At 52.5% G+C, this 18,803-nt stretch overlaps 1 protein-coding gene and 5 non-coding genes across 6 annotated transcripts in view; 3 read left to right on the top strand and 3 right to left on the bottom strand.

Annotated features, from left to right (window-relative positions):
• The window catches only part of LOC120375609 (zinc finger protein 850-like), a gene marked incomplete at both ends in the record, with an annotated part of 390,939 nt that overhangs the window by 118,213 nt on the left and 253,923 nt on the right, over positions 1–18,803 (bottom strand). The window lies entirely within an intron of this gene.
• TRNAT-AGU lies at positions 439–512 on the bottom strand. The gene has a single exon. It is a non-coding gene; the product is annotated as a tRNA-Thr (tRNA).
• Positions 10,982–11,054, top strand: TRNAF-GAA. Its single transcript has one exon. It is a non-coding gene; the product is annotated as a tRNA-Phe (tRNA).
• Positions 14,562–14,655, top strand: TRNAI-UAU. The gene is made up of 2 exons: positions 14,562–14,599; positions 14,620–14,655. It is a non-coding gene; the product is annotated as a tRNA-Ile (tRNA).
• On the bottom strand, positions 16,494–16,575 carry TRNAS-AGA. The gene has a single exon. It is a non-coding gene; the product is annotated as a tRNA-Ser (tRNA).
• Positions 18,561–18,632, top strand: TRNAC-GCA. Its single transcript has one exon. It is a non-coding gene; the product is annotated as a tRNA-Cys (tRNA).

The following is an 18,803-nucleotide window of genomic DNA, read 5'->3' as shown; positions in this document are numbered from 1 at the left end:
TGGATCCTGAATCTGCTCTTTATCCAGCAGCTCTCTTGGCAAGCTCTGCCATGGTGCCACGCTCTGGGACTTCTCCCCTAACTGCTCCATTTTTCATCAACAATAACATGAAAAGTGAAAGGACAGTAATTCTCCATTTCCTGCAAGCCCTGCAGAGAACCCTCTAGAAGGGGCTCTGTGCACAGATATCCCCAGTGAATTGCATGGCCGCACAACACAGGGTCTCCTGTCACAGCAAATTGCAGCCGGAGCAACCTCCTTGCCAATGCCAATAGCCTTTTCATCAACTCCAGACTGAGGATTTGATTCTCTCCAATGCTCTGTTGGAAAGAAGCCTTTTCCTTCACAAGCAATTACTTGGATTGTCAAGGGAGGTCTCTTCTGTTTCCTAGGAAGACACAGGAAAATGTGAGCAGAGGAGACAAAAGCTATAGAACAAGGCACCACTGGGAGTTGAACCCAGGATCTCCTGTTTACTAGACAGGTGCTTTAGCCTACTAAGCCATGGTGCCTTCCCTAGCAGGCCACTTGCAACCACTCCACTTGATGGTCCAAGACTACACCTTCAAATTCCAAAGTAAAAATGTTCCCCATTTCCCTCAAGACTTGCAGACCTTGAGCAGGCTGGCTCAGTGCACAGAAAGCCACAGCTGAGCTGACAGAGGGCTTCTAACATGCGCTTCTCCCACAAGCTGCTGTGATCAGATACTGATTAGTGCTCTGTGTTTCAGTCACAGCAGCTTCAGCTCAACTCTGAGTCATGGTAACCTTTCCATCAGCTCCAGACTTACCATTTAACACTTTCCAAGACTTAGCTGCAAGGAAGGGTCTCTGTGTCTTGAACAAGCTCTTACAAGGATTGTGTAGTGAGGTCTTTTCTTTTCATGAGAAGAAATAAAAGAAAGGAGCCTGACAGAAAAGCCAGGTTCAGCAAGGAAGAACTGGCAGGTCAAGCCAGGATCTCCTGGTGAGTAGGAAGGCTCTTCAGCCAGTTCTGCCCAAAGATCACTATCTAGAGGCCACTTCCCACAGAGACCAATTATAGTTACAGACCCATCCTGAAATTAGAGCAGGATATTTTAAAGCTTATTCTCACAGTAAAGTAACACAATTCAGCCATGTCGGCACAGAGGAGAAAACACTCTGTCATTTCATAGTTATTGCGACTGATCTCACTGACAAACTTCCTTTTCTCGGGGCTGCTCCCAGCACTTTAGGGAGTTTTTCCTCTTCTCCCTTCCAGCTGTGGTGATGGGACTGCAGCAGCTCCCCAAGGCCAGCTTTGCTCTTTCACTTACATCCTTCACTGCTCTGGCTGAAGCTGTGTTTGCCACCAGTTTAATCCTTAGCTGAGACCTCAGGTACCAGCAGCTAGTTACAAAGGCTCAATTCCCATTGCCATCAGTGGGAGGTTATCCAGGGCTGCAGGATTTGGCCCATGGACAGTCAAGGTGCTACAGCAGCTACATTCTTATGTGGTGAGTCCTGCAGCCTATTACCAAACTGCTCTGCCATAGTCTGCAGGGGGCCTGACTTGCTGAGAATCTGGCCGAAGAGAGACCCTGGAGCAGGGAAGGAAAATGTCCTCAGCAGTCACAGCCGGCAGGAGCAGCAAAGACTGAGTATCAGACACACTTTTTCACCAGGACAGTAAATGTGCACAACCCCCTGATATATTCTCAATTCACGCCCCCTCCCAAGGAAGCCCTATTCTGCTCTATTACACTCTCATGGGAGGAGAGGGAAGGTCCTCTCATGGGTAAATAACTGGTTACAAGGTAGAAATAAATGGTCAGTTTTCAAAATGGAGAGAGGTCAATAGTGGTGTCCCCCAGGGGTCTGGGACAAGTGCTATTCAACATATTCATAAATGATCTGGAAAAAGGGGTAAACAGCGAGGTGGCAAAATTTGCAGATGATCCAAAACTACTCAGGAAAGTTAAGTCCAAAGCAGCCTGCGAAGAGTTACTAAAAGATCTCACAAAACTGGGTGAAAGGGCAACAAAATGACAGATTTGTTGATAAATGCAAAGTGATGCACATTGGAAAACATAATCCCAACTATACATATAAAATGACGAGGCCAAAAATAGCTGTTGCCACTCAAGTGAGGGAGTTTGGAGTCACTGCGGATAGTTCTCTGAAAACATCCACTCAGTGTGCAACGGGCAAAAAAGCAAAGAGAATCTTGGGAATCATTAAGAAAGGGCTAGAGAATAAGACAGAAAATATCATATTGCTTATGGCCGACCACATGCATTGGCCTCCCCTCAGGCAGGGGACTTATAGGCCCTTCTGCCAGTTGGTGTTGGCAGCAGCAAGGGCTGGGTTCAATGTCTAGGGGAGGAGAGCAGCAGAGAGGGAGGAGGAGAGAGAGTCCCAAAGAGCAGAGTGAAAACCAACCAGCTGAGGGTCTCACAGGACTCCTGAAATAACAGTAGCTCCAGGTCCCATCAGGACCGCCCAGATGGTGGAGTAAGTGGGGCAATTTGCCCTGGTCCCCGCAGGGGCCCCCACAAGAGTTTTTTGGGGCTCCTGGAGCGGGGTCCTTCACTAACTCTGGGAGCTCTGGAAAACTCTCGTGGGGTCCGGGCCTCCGGAGATTCTTCCACTCTGGGTCTTCAGCGGCAATTCGGCGGCGGGGGGTCCTTCATGAATGAAAAGTGACTCAATTGAAGTGTTGAAGTGCCTTAATGGAGAGAAAAGATTGGGTATGAAAGGGCTCTTTAATCTCGCAGAGAAAGGCATAACAAGACCCAATAGCTGGAAGGTGAAAAGAGACAAATTCATATTACAACTAAGGCACAAATATTCAACAGCGAGGATGATTCACCACAGGAACAAGCTACCAAGGAAAGTGGTGGATTCTTCATCTCTTGATGTCATTTAATGAAGACTAGCTGCCTTTCTGGAATGTGTTTGCCCCAAAAGTAGCTATTGTGTCATACAGGAGGCGTGTGATATGCAGGGGGTCAGATTAGATGCTCTAATGGTCTCTTCTGGCCATAAAGTCGACTAATTTCTGAAAAACTGAGTGTAACATTGGGAGCAGCGTCTGATGTTTTCCTGTCTAGCCGGCTTGCTGCCTAGAACGAACGCTCCTTGAGTGGGGTGATCCACAGGGAGTAGCTCAAACCTCCAAAGTGCCTGGCCAGGGGCAGGACATTAGCACAGCAAGGGAGGGGTGTGGCAGTGACATCACAAAGGCCTTTTGCAGGACCTCAGACTATTGGTCAAAGGTGGTGGGGAGTTGGTGACCTCACAGAGAGATGCTGACATGAGCCAGGCAGGACAGGGACGAGGGGCCAGGGAAACCTCCGAGACCCCTGTGGCTTTGCTTCAGCAAGTCTCCTTCTCCAGGTCTCTCTTTGAGGACTGAGAGAGTATTCGGGTTCATGGACGTGAGCGCCAGGAGGAACCTCTTTCGAGTTTTCTCCTTCCCTTTTAGTGATTTTACTAGAAAACAGCCGTCCCTGTTTAGAAGGTAAGAGCCTCCTCGAGGGAAGGGGTGTCATGGGGGTGTCACAGTTCGGATGCCGGTGCCCCCCCCCCACCATGTAAGGAAGTTCCCACCACCCTGTTCTGTGTTCACAGTGCGGGAGAGAGCAGCATCCACGGCAGTGATTTGCTCCTGGCTGCCGGAGCAGAGCAGCAGGCTCAGCTGTCAGAACTTCCCAGAGCGATGAAAGGGGAGGGGCCCATGGCTCTGTAGCAGGAATTCAGGGCAGGCGAGTTCACGGCGGGCATTGTGGGATACTGGAGGAGGCCAGTTATGGTGATATAATGAACAGCAGCATCTACAGTGACACTCTGTCACTTTAAGTTTGCTGCAAAAAGCTCTAGACCGCTCATCAAAGTTGTTTTAGTTTGTCAGCAAAACAGGGCAGTTTTGTCACCAAATGTGGCATTGCAGTGTGTACACCAGCCACAAGCTGCCGACCAAGGGAGCATAGTGTGTTTTTCACACACAAGAGCAATATAATTCTGCTGAAACAACTGTGTAGTGCAGACCTGTCCAAAGATTGACTCACACACAACTTGCAAGGAAAACGTCACCTGCTCCTCTGCTTTGCAGAATCCAAACACAAGTAAAGCTTGTCAGGCCCCGGTAGAGATGGCAGGAGTCAGGTGTGGGCAGGGCCGGCTCTGGCTTTTTTGCCGCCCCAAGCAAAAAAAAATGGGGTGGGCCCAGCGGAGCAACAAAACAGGGGGGAAAAAACGGCACAGGTGGAGCGGCAAAGTGGGGATACAGCGCGGCTGGAGCGACAAAGCGGGGGTCACGGTGCGGCTGGAGTGGCAAAGTTCGGGGGGACAACACAAAAACGGCGGGGATGGAGCAGCAAAGCAGGGGGATGGGGGGACAAACAACAGCGCGGCCGGCAAAGCAGGGGCAAAACAAAACAAAAAACCCCACAGGGTGGCCGGAGCCAGTGGACTCCTGTGCTGCAGAGTGCGCGCCCGGTCTGGGGGAAGGGAGGAGTGGGGAGAGAGAAGGGGGGCGGCCACCGCTTCAGCGGGACACTCAGCACGCGGCCCCGACCGCCGCACTGCCTGGCACCCTCACTCCTCTAGACTAACCAGTGCTAATATACTGTAACATGGTTATATTCCACCACCTTCACTGGTTACACCCAACAAAATTAATTATACAGCAGACAGAAACAATCACAGACCCAGACAGAGACCATGCAAATAAACATACAAAATAATACAGAAGGGAGGATTTCACAACTACATCTATACAGACATAAGGGTTTTCCAGCTGGGTCTATTGATAAGTGAGTTCTTGGCAGACAGGATGCTACCAAACTACGTTTCCCTTTCTCTGGAGGTGATGGAATATCAGGGCAGGATTGTATTCCTAACAGCCCAATCGCACCTTATTTCAGTGTGACTAGTTGGGAATGTGAGGATGTGACCATACACTTCCCAGCTTATGGCTGCCTTTGCTGCTTAGCCGAAGAACCAGGCCTCAGACTGTCACAGTAAGAGAAGGCCATTACACAGACAGACAGTGATTTTTTTATTCTTTCTTTTATATCTTTATAGCTAGCTAAGTGATAAAAATACACCTAAATTCTTAAAGTACAGGCCTTTGCAGACTGGCCTGAATCTCTGTATCCTAACAGTCCTCGAGGTCAGGCAGCCTCTGGGTAAGGGGGTGGGGACTCAGATCCTTCCACTGGCCAATTCCACCGGGGTCGTGTATAAACCAGGGAAGTTCCCCACAATAGCCAGACCAGATGCCCCCTTTACACTTGTACTCTGTTGTCATTGCTTCTCTCTCTCCCTTCCCCCCATCTCTGCTGCTCCCCCTCTGGGCTTTCTCAGCACCTGGCCCCAGAGCACTTCCTGGGGGCCAGAGACTGCGCTTTCTACACCTGCTCCTGTGGATGAGGCCTCTCTCCTGATTCCTGAGGAAAGGAACCTTTCCAGGAAATGGCCACAGCTTCTGGGAATCTGCATGTGGCTGTGAACAGAGTTTGGCTTCTGGCACACAAAGCAACTTAAAAGCTGGGTACCTATGTTGGTGTCACCAGGCATGGCCCAGTGTTGACAGAGGGGTGGAAAACAACAGTGCCAACGAAGGCTCCCTGTATCAGTCCTCTGCTTGCCCGAACCGCTTCCATGTTTAGACTTTAATTAACCCCACAGGCCAGATGGAAAGAATGGAATGTGTGGCAACTAGTTATCAGTACCAGGAGGCAATTATACAGCCTGCTTGCACCTGGCTGAAGGGAGTGAAACAGAATGACCGGTCAAGAAAAGTTACTAACGAGATAATATGTTTGCTGCCAAGTCTTTATAATGTGCTTGCTGTATGGGAACGCGACGGGGAGGAGGGGGGTGAGTAGAGGGAAGGGTAGGTAGTGGGGGGTAATAGAGATGCTTAGCTAAAATCATGTATAAAGAGAGAGAGCTGTTTGTATCTGTGTGCAGGATTTGAGATTGCTATGTCTCCCTTGCACCTTATTTGGGCTCAAATAAACCTTGGTTTTGCTTCTCCACCTTGGTGTGTTTATTGGAAGTGAAGCACACCGGGCAATGAACCACTGTTGCTGTCGCCTCGGGCCTATGTGCCAGCAACACCTAGACAGGAGCAGGGGCTTGAACCCCAGACCCTCACATTAAGAGCCTGATGCGCTATCAACTGAGCTACCTGAAAAACATCTTTACCATTCACTACAAAAGTGAGCACGCAGGCAAAAGAGAGGCAAAAAAAGTCCCAGGAACCCCTCCTCTTTTTCTGCACAGCCACTGCCTGTCAGCAGGATTCCTCCTACTCCTCCTCCCTCCTCTGCCTCAGTGCGACTAAATCTCCACACATAGACAGCCGGTCCGTCTGCTGCACCCCAATCCCCCATGCCTGAGCCTCCCTGCCAAAACCCTGCACCTGGCTCCATAGAATTAAGTCTGGCATCTCGCTGGGAACTCGACTTCTTGTGCCCAGAGAGTCTCGGCCCCCTCAGCAGATGACCTGAGAAACACAGTGTCCGGCTTTTCCAAAGAAGAGCTTAGACCCCCTCATCATGTGGCCTAAAGGATAAGGCATCTCCCTGTGGATCAGATGATTCAGGATTTGAGTCCCCTCATGGTTGTGCTCACTTTGTGCTGCAAGTCCTGCTTTCTTCACAGCTGGAACCTCTTCTTGGACACTCAGGCCAATGCTCTGGCTTCAGCTAGAGCCCCGGGAAGGAGTTGGGGGTTGGGTGTCACAAAGGCTGGGACCTGAGCCCCAGGGGCTTCCAGTCTCGCCTTTGCCATTCCTGACTTGCCAAAGAAAATGGACAGCTCCACTGCCAAAGTGAGCACCTGGAGTGGGAACCATAAAAGGCCCCACCAGGGGGCTGGCCCTGCTTTCCTACCCTCTTCTGATGTTGGCCACAGAGCATCAGCAGCCGCCCTGCATGCTGGCCTGTGGGGGGCCTTCAGTGGGGTTCAGCACAGCAGGGAGCAGGCTGGCCCTGTGGCTGTCTGCTGGCCACACATAGGCATGGTCCTGCCCTCCTCTTGCCCTGACCTCTGTGGCTTTTAAGCCTTCCCTTGGAGCTCTCAGCACCAGCCGCCTCTGCTCTAGGTGCCCAGAGGAGGAGAGGTGCTGGGCTTCCGCCTGCCCAGCCCTGACTATGAAGCCTGGCCCTGGCCCTGCTTCTTTCAAGCGCCAGGTGGGCAAGAGGGAAAGCACAGTGGCAAGTGCCAGACTTGTGGGCACCAGGTGAAGCCGTGAGAATCCCAACCCTCAGGTGTTAGTAGCCAGTTCTAGAGCCCTGACCCATCCAGCAGGAGGGGAAAAAAAGGCTCTTGCAGAGCTGGAAACAAGGAAGTGGAGCAGTGTGAGCTCCAGGGCTTTACCACAAGGTCCCACTGAGATTTGAACTCAGATTGTAGGATTCAGAGTCCTGAGTGTGGCCCATTACACCATGGGACCAGCTTATGCTGTCTTCTCTGCACACCAGTGACCCTCACGGGGCCGGCTTGAGTAAGGGACTGTTGGCCCCTTAAAACTTAGTGGGGTTTTTGGTTGGCTAGTTCCCAGTCCCAATAGAAGGGGGAAGGGCCAATGGGAAATCAGGCCCCTGAGACTGACAGTCCCCAGGGGCAATGGGGAGAGGCCAAAGCTCCAAGTTAGCCGCACTGACAGGCCAGGCAGTGTAATGAGGGAGTCACCAGGCCAGGGGGTCCCATCCTCCGTGGGAGCTGGAACTGCCTGGGCCAGAGTGGGGCAGAGCTAAGGAGAGAGCAGGAGCCGGAGAAGAGCCGGGGAGCAGAGCTGCGCAGGTGTAGTGCCAGAAACTGCTCCCTGTAGGACTTTGCTACCTGTAGCAGTTACTGACACCTGAGGTTGTTATTATTTGCTGACTTGTCCTAATTGGCTAAAACTTGACAGTGGTGGGGGATGGAAGCATAAAGGCTTCATCCTCCAAGCGACCCTGCCTGGTGTCCATCTGTATCTATTACCTCTTAACACCGGATTGTAAAAAATAGAGTGAGGTCATTTAAACATCATTTATTTTGCAGCTTCATTTACTGTGCTAACAATGTAGCATCCTGACACTGATACTTCTGCCCATGTGCCCTGTGGGTTGGATTCATTTTAGTGGGACGTGGGACATGTGGAGGATAATTTAAACTCTTAATTTCCTTACAGTTTCCCTGCAATATACGTCTCTGCTGGTGCAATTTCTGACCATTGCACGTCTATTGTATTTATTACAATAGCCCAAGTAAGTCACACAAGTGACATAGTCTAGGGGCTTGGCTACACTTGCAAGTTAGAGCGCATTAAAGCAGCCCCGGGTGCCCTAACGCCTGAGGTGTCCACACTGGCAAGGTACGTGGAGTGCCTGGGCTCTGTAGGTGGAGCGCTCCTGGTAATCCACCTCCATGAGAAGCATAAAGCTCGCTGAGCCCTGCTGAAATACCTGGGCATCAGTGTGGATGATGTGTTGCATCACTGCACTGTGTTTGGCCTCAGGAAATGTCCCATAATCCCCTGAAGTCAAGTGCCCACTCTGGTCACTGTTTTGAAATCGGCTGCAGGCATGCGGATATCCCCTTTCAAAGCTCCGTTTCTGACAGCCGGCTGCTTATCTGCTCTGGGACAAAGCAACCATTAGTGTGGAATGCTGCTGCTGTTGTGAGTGTGTATGAGGGGAGGTGGGGGTCTGCTGCTGTCCGAACACACAAGACAGCATGCTGACACACTCTCAGCCCCCCAAACACACTGTCGGTCCCCCCATGTACACACAACACACTCCCTGTCACACTCCACCCCCGCCCCCCCATTTGAAAAGCACGTTGCAGCCACTTGCACACAGGGATAGTTACCACAGTGCACTGCTCTCTGTGGCATTGCCAGAGCTGCTAATGTGGCCACTCCAGTGCGCTTGCAGCTGTCAGTGTGAACACACGGCAGCGGTTTCCCTGCTGTGGTTTAACTCCCAGTGCTCTACCTCTGCAAGTGTAGCCAAGCCCTAAATTTGCCCGACCAACCAAACTCAGTAACTGCCCTTCACCACCATGTGCAGTGAGTAGGGGCACAGTGAAGCACACACCACACTTGCTGGCTCAGCCTTGTGCATGCTGGGGTGGCCACCTCCCCGTTGATGAGACCTGGTCCCACCATCTCCGTGGAGCTCCAGTCTGCCCTGCTGCCATCCCTGTCTGTGTTGTCTTCTCTAGCAGTTGGCTGGAAGGTGAGCACTGGCCGCATGCCATGTAGCCGTGTTGTCTCGAAGGGCGAAAGCAGGAGGAATGGTGCCTTCATAGCCCACCTAATATTCCATAACATAGTTAAGGAAAATATTTCTCAATGAACTCTCAGTAAAAGATCAGAAGCAGCCAGTGTCTGCATCAGTCTACGAGCATTGGTCTTTTCTTGAAATTTGTCAGACCAACCTATCTAACACCAAACACACATTTGAAGTTCTTCTTTTCACACTGTTGCTCATTCTCAGGGGCTGCTTTGTCTCCAGACAGATCCATTCTCTTATCAGGACAGCCTTGCTCTTTCTGTCTGTTTCACTCACTGAGGTGTCGGAGTAAACACTCCCCTTCCTTCTATTCTCAGACAAACACTAGTATTAAGTGTTTGCTACTGATGGGTCTAGAAAGCATTGGTCAAGTGAAAGATGCTGTTTCTGGGGGATTGCTCCCAAGATCTAGTACTTTGGGTTCAAACGTCTCCCAGCTTCCTTGGGGAACATACCACCAAGGCTTTGTTGCAATATACAGGAAGGAAGGAGTTTTTCCACCCCAGATGGGACTTGAACCCACAATTTCTGGCTTAGGAAGCAAATGCCTTATCCACTAGGCCACTGGGGCCCTGAAAAGCAGTAAAAAGAAGGATGGAAATTCCCTCTCAGGATTGCACATTCCTCACATTCACTCAGAAGCCAAATACCCATTATTTAATGGCCTTACAGAAATGTCTGCACCCCCTGGCAGCGAGGCAACTGGGCAGGTCGCTGACAGAGCTGAGCACCACCTTTCTGCCAGCCATCGTTAGAGAAGAACCCCACCCTAGAGTCACCCCTCCCTCTGTCAGCACCTCCATGGCTGTGGCTCTGAGCGGCAGTAGGATGATTAGGGGGTGAATCCGGGGCTGGAAGGGGGGTAAGGTCGGCCTGTAAGGAGTAATCAGGTGGGGCAGACCCAGGGGGAGGCTGTGGGCTTCTGGTCAGTTGTTGGGATCCAAGCTCTAGATCAAAGCTGCACAGTGACCTGACAGCCAGGGTTATAGGGCCAACATAGTGACCCCCTTACTGGCCTCGGTGACCCCCAAACCCTTGTTACTAAGGGCATTGAGGAGTCTCTGTCCCTTAATAACTTCTGGGAGCTCCCCAGCAGGCTGCGGGCGTCAGCCGCCTCCTGCCTCACAGGTTAGACTCTTGGCGCTGTGCCAGCCGCCCCCTCGCTTGCAGGCCCAGTGTAAGAAGCAGGAGGCCTGGTGCTGGCAGAAGAGGGTTTTGATTAATCGAGCTCTGTGTGCTGGGCACAGGACGCTTCCACTCAGTAGCACAGCTGGGGGGGAGCAGGGGAAGCAGCTAAGGGTGTCGGGTTCCTCCGGTGGGGGAGTGGAGCAGCCGTTCGTTTTCCTGTTCGCGCTCCTCTGCGGTGTGATAATCGGGGAGGGGAGGCAGAAGCCCCACGTCCCTCCCGAAATGACACCCAGTGGGGGAAGCCAGGACAACAGGGTGGGGCGGCAAGTGGTGGCCAGACTCTCACCGCCAGGGTCTAGCCTAGCTCAGGGTCCAGCTCAACCTCCTCCCTGCGCCACTGGCCCCCAGTCCCCTTCCACCACCAGGTCAGCCCGGGCACTAGGGCAGGAACAGGGTGAGGCAGCAAGTCAAGCTGAGCAAGGCAGGCAAAAGCGAATCTTGTCTTCATGGGCCGCTCCCAATGACGTCCTTTTTGTGTGCAACTGCTGCAAAAACATCCCGGGCAGAGAAGCAACAGGCCAAAATATTACCACACAGCTGCCAAAGTAGCTCGGTTGGGAGAGCGTTAGACTGAAGTTCTAAAGGTCCCTGGTTCAATCCCAGGCTTTGGCAGGCCCTGTCATCTCTCTTTGCACAGTGGTGGCTTGTTTTCTGGGAGCACAGTGGTCCCTGCACCCAAGATGAGTCCCTGAGCTTGGGCTCTGCAGTAGGAAAATATATTGTGGGCTTCTGCCCCTAATTGGCTGGCCTGACATTTAACAATGAGGGACAGGAGCTGTCTCTCCTACGTGAGTTATTGGTGGACCCAATATGGCAGGAAGAGAGTGCTAGAGGGGGTGCTGGGCAGTGACAGGCAGGTAGAGAGGATGAAAACTCTTCTGTGCAGCTGAGGGAGGGCAGTGCCAGGGAAGGAGCATGTGTGAAAGTGGCCATGTGGAAGGGAGTTGGGGGCCCAGGAGGAGGCACTTGATGTTCAGTGTCTTGGAGCAGCTGGGCTTGGACATGGTGGGTGTTCAGGAAATGCACATTAACAACTCTAGGGTAGCTTGATGGGCAGAGGGTGATTGGAAGAAGGGCCCATCTCTCTGGTCCTCTGGGCCAGGGAAGAATGATGGGGTTGGAGTCTTGTTCTTCACATTCGCGGTGTGAGTACAGAAGGGGCTGGAGCTCCGACCAGGGAGGGCATTACTGGTGGCTTTGTGCTCCATGGCACTGGTTACTGCTATATTAGTGTGTATGGTCCCCAATTAAGGCATGAAAGGAAAGTTCTATGAAGGAACTGGCTCCCTTCTTCTAGACTGCACGGTGTTTGGTGTCAGGGGGGATTTCAATTGTTGCACCGGCCTGAGGTCTGCTGGTCCTGTTTTCCCAACCGTTAGAGGAAACTCTTCTACGATGAGCACTACCTGGTGCAGGTCTATAGCGAGGTCGGCTTAGAGGACGTGTTTCTGCACAGTGGAACCAGTGGAGGGCGGGCAGTAACCTCCTATTCCTCTGACCTGAGCTCACACCAGCCGCAGAGGGGATACACCTTTCTGCGGGGACAGGCCAGGAGTCGCACTGACCGGATTTCCGTGAAGGAGAGCACGTCGACAGCCCAGTGCAGGGTGGTGCCAATGGACTGTTCCGATCACACAGCTCTCACCGTGTGCTCAATGTGGGCAATTCCCTGACCCAGGGCAGAGGATATTGGAAGCTGAACATCCAGAGCTTGCAAGATAAAGGAGCAGGGGGGCGAGGCCTGGCGGTGTTGGCAGAATGCGAAAGCATCAGAGGGTCCTATGGTTACCAGGGGGATTGGTGGGAGTCGGTGAGGGAGGAGTTGGGGGCTTTGTTCCGGTGGCCAGGGAAACACCACAACATTAAAGAACCCAACAGTGCCAAGTCCTGCAGTGTCGCCTGTGGGATTTCCACAAGAGCATCCAGGCAGGGGAGCCAGTCAGCGTGTGACTGTACGACCGGATCAAGCGACAGCTGCCCGAGTTCCAGGAGATGAGGCTGCAGTTGGCTGATTTGAGCGGAAGCACTGAGTGAAGGGAGGGGCAGCCTCCCCTGACATTTTTACGGACTGCAGGGAATGGAGACAAAGCAGGGGGATGCGGGGACTCAGGGCAGGACCCGTGGATCTGATAGTGCAGGACCACAGTTGATGAAGGAGGAGACAGAGTCCCGCGAGAGGAAGCCACTGGTGGGAAGTAATAAATGCACCGTGCAAACGAGCCAAGAGTCACAGGGGTCAGCACTCAGGACTTTGAATCCTGGAATCTGAATTCAAATCTCAGTGGGACCTTCTGGAGATATGTTAGTTTGCTGCAAAGCCCTGGAGCCCCATGTGCTTGGCTACCTTCATGCTGGGTGATTGATGCCCACTGGAGACAGGTCTCTGGTCTGGCTGGTTCAATGTGCTGGTGGCTATAGGTTGGGGTCCTAGAAGTTAACACTTTGGCTAGAGATTCCTGCGGTTTGACCTAATGGTTGTTTCTCACTGCTCCACCTTTGGTCCCTGCAGCTGTCACACTCTTCCTCTTCCCCACATGGCATTTAAAGGAAGGAGGGCCAGGGCCAGGCTTCATAGTCAGGGCTAGGCAGGAAGGAGGCAGAGTCCCAGGCTGGAGCCCAGCACCTCTCCTCCTCTGGACACCTAGAGCAGAGGCGGCTGGTGCTGACAGCTCCAAGGGAAGGCTTAAAAGCCACAGAACAACTGAGGGCAGGGCAAGAGGAGGGGAGAACCATGCCTATGTGTGGCCTTCAGACAGCCACAAAGACACCCGGCCAGGCTGCTCCCTGGCATGCCAAACCCCCAGTGAAGGCCACTCACAGACCAACATTCGGTCTGCGGCCAGCATCACAAGGTGGTTGGAAAGCAGGGCCAGCCCCCGAGTGGGGCCTCTGACCGTTCCCACTCCAGGGGCTCCTTTTGGTGGTGGGGCAGGAGATATTTCCCACAAGAGGCTTTTTCCCAGCTGCTGAGAAGCACAGAAGTACCTGGTGTTTGCTCTTGCGGTGAAAGGGGTTAATAGGTTTAGGTGGCCTGGCTAGCTCAGCTGGCAGCACCTCTGGCTCTTACTCTGAAGGCTGAAGTTACAATTCCCTGTTTGGGTGCTTGGGGCTCCTCTTCAACAATACAACACACAATGTGCCTAAGCCCCCACCCAGTAACCTGGGGAAACTAACCCTGGCCACTGGGTGCCTCTAATAGGCGATACTTTCCCCACTCACAACCACTGAGTGTAGAAAAGAAACTTTAATAAAAAGGAGGAAAATCACCTTGTATTAACTTGGGAAAACACCACAATCAGGATTCATAACACAACACTATGAGCAAAACACCCCCCACAGTGCGCTGGGCAGTGGCCTTTTGCCTCGGGCTCCTAAATCCAGACACCAGAAGCTCTGTGGATGTGCCCCTCCCTTCACTGCACCTCACCCACAGCTGCTGTCCTGGGTCAGTGAAAACCCAGAGTTCACCTCTCACCTCCTGGGGGGAAAGCCCCTTTCTCCCTCCGCTGTCTGGCCACATTGCTGGTCACTTGCCGTTCCCCCCTGTCACTGCTCTGCTGGCCACCCTCTCTGCTCTGGGACGTCTTGTGGTCCCACCAGGAGCGGAACAGGCTCCCTAAAAGCAGGACCGCCCAGAGGATTCGGGGGCCTGGGGCAAAGCAGGGGAGCGGACATAAAAAAAGGTGCCATCAAGTGAGACGCATGTACTCACTGGGCGGCGTCCGAGTCTTCAGTGGCAGCGGGTCCTTCACTTGCTCCGCATCTTCGGCAGCACTGAAGGACCCGCTGCAGAAGTGCATCCAAAGACCCGGACCGCTGCCGGGTGAGTAAAAATTAAAAAGGCGCCTCTAGCCAGGGAAGGGATTCTCGGCCAGGGCTTGCGGGGCCCCTGCAGGGCCTGGGGCCTGGAGCAAATTGCCCCACTTGCCCCCCCGGGGTGGCCCTGCCTAAAAGTGGCGGCCACCAGAGCCCAAACAGTAGCCCCACCTTTTCCACTTAAGCCCACACCCCTGCCCCACCCCTTCTCCCCAAGGCCCTGCTCCTACACTGCCTCTTCCCCCAAGACCCCTCCTGCCGCTCGCTGCTCTCCACCCCCTCCCCCCATAATAATTAAGAGGTGCTCCAGTGGTGCAATTGGTGAGTACACAGTATTTATAGGGCAGTGCTGAGAGGAGCTATGCTGAGGTTGTGAGTTCAAGTCTCACCTGGAGCACTGGTTTTCATTAACCAAGTGGTGTCACCCCCTCATTTGGCCCTGTGAAATGTAGAATTCCAGCCCTGGGACACTGAGGAGGGGAGGAGGCAGAAATGCCCCCTTCACTTATTACCTCCTCTCCAGAGCACAGGTCAGAATCTACAATCCTTTCTCTCCCCCCCAGCCCCTGTGCCAGGATCCCTCAAGCAGAGCCTGGAGTCCTGCCCCTGGCGTCTGTATTATTGACAAACACTAAGTGACAGGGACAAAACACTCAAATCCCGCCTGGTGCGGGGAGCCAGGTTTGCTCTTCAAATTCTGTCGTTGGTACATTTCCAGGCCTGGGAATGTCCCACAACAGCATTGAATGGGAAGCTGCCTGCAGAACAGTGACACTGCACAGAGCTCCTGTGGAGGAGGGGTGGGAATTAGTAACATTTTGAGGATCGTTTGGGAAATGAGCCTTTGCTGACAAGGTTTGTCTCTGTTCATATTTCGCCTTCAGGTGTTATGTTGAGGGATCTTTAGTATATTTTTGGGAGGTTAATAACTATCTCCTCAACTTTATTTACTCAACTTAAAAATTGGTGTCACTTGATTTTTGCATCTCCCTGTGAAAATACAACTGACGTGTGGCTTTCTACTGGGGGTCATGATGTTAAAGTTGGGGAATTCAGTCTCTGTACTTCTGTGTGTGGGGGGGTTGCTTTTTTACAGCTGCCTCACTGCCAGGCACACTGGGCTGTTGGCTGCACCCACTCTCCTTGCCAGGGGCCCCTGCTGAACCGTGGGCAGCTGCACTGCCATGCTGGGGTGACTCTGCAGGGGGAGAAGCTGCTGTGGAGCAATGTAGAGCAGGTGCAGGAAGGAGACGGGGTCACTATTCACATTCTGAACTGCACAATTTTCCAAATTTGGGAATAGATTCATAGATTCATAGACTTAAGGTCAGAAGGGACCATTATGATCATCTAGTCTGACCTCCTGCACAATGCAGGCCACAGAATCTCACCCACCCACTCCTGTAACAAACCCCTAACCTATGTCTGAGTTATTGAAGTCCTCAAATCGTGGTTTAAAGACTTCAACGTGCAGGGAATCCTCCAGCAAGTGACCCGTGCCCCATGCTGCAGAGAAAGGTGAATGTCCGATAACAATTCTAAGGGGAAGGTGAATGCAGAGCTGTGACATTGGAGATGCCCAGACCTCCAATGGGGGCAGCGTGGAAATTAATAATGGGAAGATCACTTGCAAAATTAGTCATCACTGACAAGCTTTGTCTCTGTTCCTATTTCACGCTGTGGTGTTAGTTAGAGGAATCAGTACAGATTTTTACTATATTAATTAAACACTTAATTTTATTTAACCAAGACAAAAACTTAGTGTCACTTATTTTTCTCTGTCCTAGCAAGAATGAATTGAATTTTGTGACTTTCTGGAAAGTGCAGCGAGATTAAATGTGGGGAATTCAGTCTCTGTGTTTGTGAGCTGATGTTTTCCTCTCACAGGTCAGTGCCTGCATTGAAATACCAAAAGGGATCTAAGGGCTGGTGTACGCTGGGCACTTCACTGGCAGAGCAACGTCTCTCAGGGTATGAAACCCCCCGTCCACCCATATAGTTACAGTGACCTAAACCCTGGTTAGATAGTGCTAAAGAAAAGGAAGAATTTTTCTGTCAATGCAGCTATTACAGGGATGGGAAAACCTCTCCACTGACTGTCTACTCCAGAGTGCTATAGCAGTGCCACAGCAGCATTTTAAGTGTAGACAGAGTGAAACTAGATTTAGCTCCAGTTTGCACTGTGAATGCTCAGGCACTAAAACTACAGTAATCATAACAACAGTACAGAGCTTGCGTAGTTGGCAGGATTTGAACCTGCGCGGGGCAACCCCAATGGATTTCTAGTCCATCGCCTTAACCACTCGGCCACAACTACTTGAAGTATAATTGTTTTACTACACGATAATTCAGTTCTCACTGAATTGTCTCTTCAAATTGTTTGCTCAGACCAGCTTCCCCAGCACATTCATGGCTGTGCATCAGTGTAAGTGTGTCCTTGGGTGAACAGCGAGAATTCCTGCCCATTTCCCTTCCGGCTGGAGCAGGATGAGAGTGTGTTTGTGTTAATGACATTGCTGTAGATTGTTGTTCATTCCCCACTCTGACAACTCAGCCAGTCCCTTTCCTAGTCAAATCTCCAGCACATCGTTCCAATAGCAGGTGGCAGGATTTCTCTGGGGCACTGAAATTTTTCAGGGGGCTGTTGCATGAACTGAGCCTTGCATTCCACCCTTGATGTTTCATGGACTAACAACAGCAGCAGAAAGAAAGAGCCGAGCCAATATCTCCCTGGCAGGGATGCAGGTGCCACGTCCCCTCTGTCTGACCATCACATTGCAGGAGAGAAGATTTCACTGGAATCGAATGCCCTGGCTCAGACCAGAGACACAGGGAGGTTTTGCTGTTCATGGATCTGTGCAAAGGAAATTGTGTCTCTGTGGGAAATGGAGGCAGGAAATGAAACACCCAATGCCCTAAGGAATGTGGGTGAAGGACTCGGGCTGAGCAATGATTTAACAGGGGTTTGTTTCAATTTATTGGCCTGATTAAAACTATGGCTAAAAGCCCCCTGTAACAGAGGTTGCGGGACAGGACAGGCAGTTCTGCGCACAGTGTTCAGAGCTGCCCCGTATCTGCCCTTTCTCTGCCCCGCCCCTGCTCCCAGAATGCACCAGGCCCTGGACTGAACTCTTCCCCTGCCGGCCGAGCTGGTTTCGTTTGCTGTGATCCTGTTGGCTTGGCAGGGGGGGAAGTGACAGTCCCACCCCAGAGCCAACGCCCCCCTGTCACCCAGCCCCCTGACCCCCAGCAGGGCAGGTCAGCCAGGAGCTGGGCCCTGCCAGGCACTCAGGGGCGTCTCCCCTGCAGCTGGGGGCTCTCCCCAGCGTGGTCTGTGGGAGCTCGCGCACTAACGGGGCAGCGGCAGCAGCCGCGTGGTGGGTTGGGCTGGTGACCCGGGTCCATCTCCTGGGGTTGGCTGGGTTCATGCTCAGGCGACTGGCCCCAGCCACCGGCCGAGCCCCACGGCCACGCTGCTGCTGTTACCGCACTAGCCCCTCACGCCCCCATTCCCTCACTGAAGCCAGGAGAAGGGTTGCAGGGAGGAGGGGGTTGACCCCAATATCCCAGAGCTGATTCTCCCACAAAGGGTGTGTGCATGTGGTGGGTGCCGTGTGCAGCGCCCTGTGCCCATGAGGAGGGGACCGGGGCTCTGCCGGCAGGAAGATTTATCCTGCAGGAGCCCTGCCTCCCTCCCCCAGGGGTTCCCCTGGAGCAGAGAAGCTTTGAATCCTCGCCGGAGACTAGAGACGCCTGAGCAGCACAAGCTGCCTGGCAGAGGTTCTGGATCAGGGCCTCACGGGCACATGGGGTTCATTCCCTCAGGGCTGCCCTGCCCAGTGCCAGGGCTGCTCTCACTCCTCCAGCACAGAGGGGGCTGCCGGCTCTTTGCCAAGCTGGGTCCCAGCTCAAGGCAGATTTAACACTAGCAGGGGGCCCAGGTATGTGCTGGTGCCGCTCAGGGAGGGAATCTGGGCCAAAGACTGATTAGAAATTGGGTAACACTGAAGTGGAACTAGAAAGACCCTTGATGGGACGTGGCGGGTAGGTAGCCCCCATTGTGTATCGTGCCCTCACCGAGAAGTCTCTGGGAGTGTGGATTCTTCCTGATGCGCCACCAACACGACTCGTTGGTCCTGATGTCGGCTGCTCCTTTCTTGATACTGACAAGCTAGTTGTGGGCGTTTCCCACTCACCCCATAGCTCCGGGATGCACAGACAGCAACACTGGTGTGGAAGAAACGAACTCCACTCTCAGGTTTCAAGATCCTTGAGATCACTGACTTGCCAATGTAATTGTCAGGGGGTATAGCTCAGTGGTAGAGTGTTTGACTGCAGATCAAACGGGCCTTGGTTCAAATCCAAGTACCCCCTTAAAAGCCTAGCCCTTCAACAAAAAGTAATTGCATATCCATTTCCATTATGTTCAGGAGCTCCACTGACTAGGGATGAATGGAAACACTCAACATTTTCCTGTGCAAATGCATAAAAATCTAGCAAATATGTCCCCCAGCTGAAATCAGTTCCAATCCTCTAAGAGTCTAG

This window comes from Mauremys reevesii, linkage group 12, assembly GCF_016161935.1.
Source record: "Mauremys reevesii isolate NIE-2019 linkage group 12, ASM1616193v1, whole genome shotgun sequence".
NCBI classification, from domain to species: domain Eukaryota; kingdom Metazoa; phylum Chordata; order Testudines; family Geoemydidae; genus Mauremys; species Mauremys reevesii.
This window is presented reverse-complemented; position numbering and strand designations above follow the sequence as displayed.